The 6,957-nt window shown below is 58.8% G+C and overlaps 2 long non-coding RNA genes across 2 annotated transcripts; both read right to left on the bottom strand.

Annotated features, from left to right (window-relative positions):
* Positions 1 to 1,371: 1,371 nt before the first annotated feature.
* LOC309685538 lies at positions 1,372 to 2,395 on the bottom strand. The gene is made up of 3 exons (XR_014270466.1): positions 2,381 to 2,395; positions 1,729 to 1,820; positions 1,372 to 1,644 (listed from the first exon to the last, which is right to left on the bottom strand). It is a non-coding gene; the product is annotated as an uncharacterized lncRNA (long non-coding RNA).
* A 47-nt stretch (positions 2,396 to 2,442) lies between these two features.
* LOC309685536 lies at positions 2,443 to 3,049 on the bottom strand. Its single transcript, XR_014270465.1, has 3 exons — positions 2,998 to 3,049; positions 2,654 to 2,771; positions 2,443 to 2,526 (listed from the first exon to the last, which is right to left on the bottom strand). It is a non-coding gene; the product is annotated as an uncharacterized lncRNA (long non-coding RNA).
* Positions 3,050 to 6,957: the final 3,908 nt, after the last annotated feature.

Genomic DNA, 6,957 nt, shown 5'->3' with positions numbered 1-6,957 from the left:
ATCCTACAGGTGGTAAATGGGAGCACCTTCCTCACTCGGTTGCTGCGCTAGCGATAAGCAATGTCCCCCATTATAGAGCTCTCACTGCCAACACCTTCCCACCAGGAGAAGGATGGTGGCAGATTCTCCCAACAGCTCTTCCTTGCACCACCTTCATACCTTTGTCAATAACATTTTGTCAGGACAACCCGAGAGATCCAAACCCTCAGGGCACGAGGATGCTCAGGGGCAAGTCGCCAGTGCACACGTGCTCGAGCAGTGGTGGTCGCGCTGCTGTGCTGCACCCTGAGCATCCAGCCTGGCTGACACGCAGGTGCAGCCTCCAGGTGTCCAGCTTAGTGCTCCAAGGAGCTTCATGGCCAGAACTGCCCAATTAACACCCCATTAATGATGTGCTCTGGCACTTCTACACCAAACTGAAACCACATAGCTCATGAAGTATCTGAGATGAAAACTAACGTCTCAAATTTCATACTGGAGAGGAAGGACTTCCAAAATTTTCCAAAAGGGGACCAGCGGAAATTCTCCTTCTCGTTGCCACGTGAGGAGAGGCTGCAAGAGCTGGCACTCCTCAGCTGGGAGAAGAGAAGACTGGGGCTGGGGGTGGGTGGGGTGTCTTATCAATGTGTATAAACACCTGCTGAGAAGGAAACAAGAAGAGGGAGCCAGGCTCTGTTTAAGAGTGTGCACTGAGAGGACCAGAGGAAAGGGGCACCAATTAGAAGACAGGATATTCCAGCTGCACATGAGAAACCAGTATTTTAATCTTGGGGTGATATATTTTACTGGATCTAGATGATGCTCCTTGAGCAGAGGGGATGGACCAGTCTCCACAAGTCTCACACAGTCTCCACAACCTCAGCCACTCTGTGTGATTCTCTGCTTTGGTGAGACTCCTAAAGCCTTTGAACTAAGCCCTGATGCCCCCTGGAAAGGATTCTGGGACAAGGGATGATCCCAAACTCCTCCAATACCATTCATCACAAAACATCTGCCTAGTCCAGAACATCGTACGGCAGACACAGTCAGGAGAGAGAAAATATCCTTTTATTGTGGGTATCAAGTGTGGGAGCCCGGGAGTCACAGGGGTTCAGGCAGTAACAGGAAATCTGCACCTACAACGACAAAGTCAGAAGCACCGATAAATCCACGAAAGAAGAAGAGGCATGACGCTGTTCCCCTTTCCTTGGGGAACACAGCTGGCCAGGAATGGTTTATAGCCCAGAAGAGAGAGCGACTGCTGGCAGTGACTGTGGGAGGGCTCTGGCGCCTTATCCCCATGGGTAACACCCTGAGCGCCCCGCGAGTGTACAGAGATGCGCCGTGGCCCTGTGCCACACAGCAGTGCTCCATGGGCAGCCCCTGGGGAGTTACTTCCAAGCCCTGCGCAGCACTATCCCTCACCGTCCCTCGCCCGCGAGTTCGGCTGACCAAGAGCAGTGTCCGAGTGGTGAAAGATGGGCAGCAGAGCCTGGTACGCACCTGGGCTTCTTCACCTTCTAGACCTGACTGATTTTTTTCCAGTCCCCATCTTTTCCTATCTTCCTTCTTTTTTTGTCTCGTTGGCATTCCCTCGCCTCTGCCCAGGCCTCCTTTCTCTTTCTTTTTCTTTGGTTTTCAGTTTCCTGGCAGGAGCCTGCAAACCTTTCCATCCCAGTGTGATTAGACAGGTAAAGCCAGGATCAACCGGAACCAGTTCTTGGTTTAACCAAAGCTGACTCGTTTTACCTTTTTTCCTCTGAAAGGCTCTTTAGTTCTTCTGCACGTACCGGGGAGTCTACCGTGGTCTCTGGGGTGATAGGAGGCAAAGCAACGGGTGCCTAAAACAGGAATGTCAGCGTTAGCAGGTGGCTTGGGACGGCCTGGAGTAGCAGGTGACTGTTTGGCAAATGGCTCCCTTGGCCCTGCAGAGAAGATCCCTTCGGCTGGTTTGCATCAGCCCTTTCTTCCAAGGGCCTCACTTTGGAACACAGTGTTCACGCGGGTGTGTGACACTCAGTTCGTTTGTGGGGGCCACTCAGCGGGGAGCCCGCGGTCCCTCTCACGCCAAGAAAAGGCTTGCCCACGTCATTCTGCCGGGGTTTCTTCTGCCCTCCCAAGACAGAGCTCTGCGGATACCCCTTTGGTGCAATCCCACCTCCTGTGGTGGGAGGCCTTGCTTTGGAAATGTGTCTTTCTGTAGGTGTTTCCTTTGATGCCTAACCCTTTTGAGAAACAACCTTTCCTCTTTTAATTACAGTGTATCATTCGGGGGATAAATAAACCCACACAAAGCCACATGAGATGGAATGCCAGGAAGAGGCACAGCAGCTACTTGGACTCCTCAGGAACTACCTTCCACACGAGACAGGTTGTCTCAGCGGTTGCGGAGCTGCCATACCTCTGCTGTTTCTGATCCCACCGCTGTGTCTGCCCCTGCTGCTTTCTGGAGGACAAGCAGAGAGGGCGGTGTGTCAAGGAAGGCTTTTGCCTGGTGCTCCACATCTGCTTTGCCTCCACGGCCATGTTGCTCTTCCAAAGGCAGCTCTGGAGAGCAAAAGCAGGTGCAGCAAAGTGACTTGTTGGAAGTGAGCAACAGCTAAAGCAAAACCCACCCGAAGCCCTACACCAGCTGCCTGCTCAGGCTGTGACAACCCTCAGGGCCTCCTCATACCTGTGGGTCTGCCCACGGGTGCTGGCACCTCCTCAGCTGAGGGACTGGAAAGGCCAGCCATCTTCGTCCCAAAGATTTCATGGCAGTTTTCAGTCAGAAACTCCACCAGCGTCTTCACCTGCACACATGACAGCCTTGGTTTCAGCGCAGGTGCCTGAAAACACGTCGAGCAGCCTTTCCTACTCCTGACCCCTGCCTCTGCGCAGAAGGCTGTCGCTGCGGGCTGCTCTTCCAGGTAGCCACCCCACCAGCGCTTGTTGGAGAAAGGGGGCAGCCAGGGACCTCTGCACAGCCAAGCTCTGATGGGCCAGGAAGGCTGCAGCTGGCTGGTCAATACAGCGTACCTTCTCAGACACCTCCAGCATGGCCTCCAGTGGGAGCAGGTCCTCGTTGGGCGGGCTCAGCAGGTTTGGCCCAACGCAGATGGCCAGATTGCTGCAGCTCATCCTGCTGGTGGATGCGTTGTGGCCAATATGCTGGAGAAGGGACAGCAGCCGCTCGAGAAGGAGGAGATTTGCTGCAGGCAACTTGCCGGCCACCCTGAGGGAACAGGAACACAATGTTTAAAAAGTCAATGTTGCCCACAGCTGTCCCCAAAACTTGCACAAGGCAGGTGGGAGCCAGCGGCTGTGCTCTGCAGCTTTCCAGGTGCTCTCAGCCAGCGGTCAGTGCTCCTGCGCTTCAGGAAGGAAGCACGGCGTTGCTCTCCAGCTCCTGATTTCCCCCAAGCCCACGCAAGGGAAGGCTCCCTGTCCGTGTGCTTTTCCCCAAAACCCAACTCCACCCCCCAGCAACACTGGGCTGCCAGGAAACACGGCTTTTTAAGGAGCCTGTCCCTTTGCAGGCAAGTCCCAGGCCTCTACCAGTTGCTGCTCAAAAGGCAAGCTGCTGGCCACACTTACGCTTTCAGCTCTTCCACCTTCTTGCTTGGCTTCTCCATGGCTTGCATCCAGTCCCCATAGAGGTCAACGACGAGGAGCTTGGCGGGGATGCTTCGGAGGAAGTCCTGCAGTGCCAAGAGCTCCAGGTGAGTCTTTGAACACTCCAGGCCAGCCAGGAGCTCTTCCAGCTGCAGGTCAGAAGCGCTCACCTTCAAGATGACGGCCAGCAAAAGCACAGGCTGTCTGCCCAGGTCGACATCTGCGCCACTGTCGAGGGCCTCCTTCAGCTCCCGAACTGCTGTCCCACTGGCAGCTCTCCGGAATATTCCCTCCGTCGACGGTCCTTGTTGGTGCAGGATATTCAGGAGCTCCTGCAGGAGACGCAGCAGAACAGTTGCTTGGCTGAAAAGCTGCCTTCTGACAGCAGTGTCCGTGGCCAGAGCTCTGCCCCAGACCCGGCTGCCTCCCCTGCAAAGGGGCTGGGGCCAGAAGCATGAGCCAGGGGTGAAGAGCCCAATGCCCCGCCCTCGGTGCTCCTCGGGACACAGGGCTGGGGCCCCCTGTCCAGACTGGCTTACCTGGATGGGCTGGGGCAGCGTGCCATCATCCCCGCAGAGGGCTGCAAGGGGCTGTCCAAAGAGTGCCCTGCGGCAGTCTGCCTGCCCGGGAGCCTGGGCAGCGAGCGGGGTCCGCCGCAAAGCAAAGGGCCAGGGCAGCCCTCTCCTCCTCCTCCTCCCGGTCCCTCCTGCCACAAAGGAAAACACAGCAAGAGCCCCTCAGTGGAGACCACTGGAGCAGCACTCTTGGAGCCTGCCCTGCCCTGCCCTGCCTGCAGCGCAGTGATGAGTGGTGCAGCAGGACGGGCAGGGAGCCAACAGCTGGAACCGCCTCTGCTGCTCAGCGGCTCCAGCTCGGAGGCTCCTGACAGCCAGCGTGCCACCGGGACAGCCTGGCCCAGCCCTCGCCCTGCCCTCCACCCAGCTCTGCGCAGCAGCAGAGGCTCTGTCTCCTTGGAGAACCACATTCAGCAGCCGCTGCCCAGCGAGTGTCCTTCCTCATCCAGGTGACATCCTTCCTTGGGGGGCCAAACCTGCATGGCGACACTCAGGGGACAAGTGAGCAGAGCTCCCGCTGACTCCAGCCGAGGGGCAGAGAGCCATCTGCCTGGCTCTCGGGATGGAGCAGAGGCAGGCATCACCTCGAGCACGCTGCCCTGCACGCAAGGGACAAATGTCAGGTGGGAGCGAAGGGACCTCAAGGGCTCAGCTCTCTCCTGCTCTACAGCGATGGGGACCGACTTGCTCAAGGCGAAGGGCAGCTGCAGCAGCATCCCATCTTCTGCAGAAGTGCTGGTTGCAGGAGCAAAGGTGCCTTTCCCCACCTTTTTTTCAAAAACTCACCTTCCGAGTGGCAACATCCTCCTTCTTTGCCAGAAGGGACTGGCAGAGGCCCTTGCTTGAGATCATCCTGCAAGAACCAGGCTGTGCTTAGAGAGCAGCCCTGCAGCAGAAAGGGCCACCAGCGAGCTGCCACCTGGCACCAGCAGCCTGAACGTGGCAGAGCTGGGACCGTCAGCCCTGACAGACTCTCTGCCCTGTGCAGCAGGTTTCCTCCCAGCGTCGCCAGCAAGGACATGCCAGCGTTCCTGGTGGCTCGCCAACCCTCTCAGCTCCCCAGGTGGTACCTTGGGACCCTCCCGCAGAAGCTCACCCCACTCGCCAGAGATGCCTGCCACTCCAGCACAGCGAGAGGCGGGTGAAAGGCAGCCACTCTCACCTTTGCCTGGCCCTCGATCAGGGTCTCCAGGCTCCTGGTGCTTAATGTCCTCCACTGGGCAAGAGAGAAGGAGTGGAAGAAGGTGAGAAGCGATGCCTCTGCTGCTCGGCTGGAGGAGCAGCGCTCAGGGGACAGAGCTGAGATGAGAGAGACACTCACAGCATGGCAGTTGCACAGCTGCTTCTCTAGGAGTTTGAGGGAGGGCAGTCGCGTCACCCGGGCTCTCTTCACTCCACCTGGTGGCCTATGCAGCAGAAGAGAGAGAAAGAGTGAGCCCCAAGCCACCTCTTCTCTCTCCAGTGAAAGGGATCCTGACCCTCCCTGGGTACCACCCCAGCGCCAAGCAGAGAACAGAGCTGCCTGCAGAGCTCCTGCCTGCCAAGCACTCCACCCTACTTCTCCCTCTTCTCCTCCTTGCTGTAAACAGAGGAAGAAGAGGCTTTCCATTCCCGCTCATCCCTCGTCTGCCCAAGAGCTGCCCATAGCCATGCAGAGCTGTGTTCCCCTGTACGGATGCACCTGGAGCATCCCCTCAGCTTACCCCAGCAGCGTGTCCACCCACAGCTCCTTCACCACGCATGAGCTGCAGAAAGAGAGGAGAAACAGCGTCAGGCCCCACTGCCCCCCAGCCCGTGGGCAGAGCGGGCACCTGCACAGCCCTGCCCTGTGGGGAGGGACACAGTGGCAGGATGAAGCCCCGTGGGGCAGGACAGAGGCGCTGCCAAAGCCCTGGCTCCCTCTGTCATGCCAGAGCAGCTGATTTTGGCCTTCCCTTCTGGTGACCAAAAGGTGACCAAAAGGTGACCAGGGGATGCAGGACACAGAAACGCCCCCACCCCTCTCCTTCCAGCTGCCTGCAGGCCCACCCCTCAGCCAACCCGGCCTCCCTCCCTCCCTGCCGGTGTACTGCCTGCTCCCCGCCCAGGGTCTGCATGGCAACCAGAGGCCCTTCACAGGATGGCGTGGGCATGGTAGGGATCCTCTCCTGCTTCTTGCCAGCCCTGACTGCAGCTGCCAGACCCCAGAGATGATGGGGGCCAGCACCGCCCTGCACTGCCCAGCCCGTGGGATGTGGCATCATGACTTACTTGAAAGTGGCAAGGCAGTAGCCTGTGGGCCAGACAAGGATGAGGGAGTTGCTGCCCTCGCTGCTGCCATCCTCGTCTTCTTCTTCCTCCCCTCCTGCGTCCATCCTCCTGCTCAGCACCCACAGCTGGTCCAGGGCCAGGCGGAGCTGCGGGCGCACGCTGGTGCCATGTCTGCTGAGAGAAGAGGCAGGCAGTGAGCTGGAGGTGGCCTCCTCAGGCCCTGGCCAAAGCCCTGTCTCCACCTGCCCTTGGGTTGGACACCACAGGGCCTGGGGCTGGTGGCAGGGTGTCCGTGCCCTGGTCCCAGGGCCGGGGATGGGGCAAAGGCAGCCGGGGTCTCAGGGGCTTACTGCCGCTTGGCGATCACCAGTTCCTCCTGCAGGAGGAGCAGGCGCCTCTCATTCCTCTTGCGGCCCCGGGTCAGCTGCACGCCCGTGCTCAGCACCGGCTCAACGTCAGTGAGAGCCTCCCTGCAGAGCAGAGAGTGGGGGGCATGAGCGCTGAGGGGCCCCGCTGTGCCCCCGTGTCCCTCCTCTGTAGGGGAGCCCACCTGGGCCTG

This window comes from Vanellus vanellus, assembly GCF_965231255.1.
Source record: "Vanellus vanellus genome assembly, contig: HAP1_SCAFFOLD_87, whole genome shotgun sequence".
Lineage (NCBI taxonomy): Eukaryota > Metazoa > Chordata > Aves > Charadriiformes > Charadriidae > Vanellus > Vanellus vanellus.
This window is presented reverse-complemented; position numbering and strand designations above follow the sequence as displayed.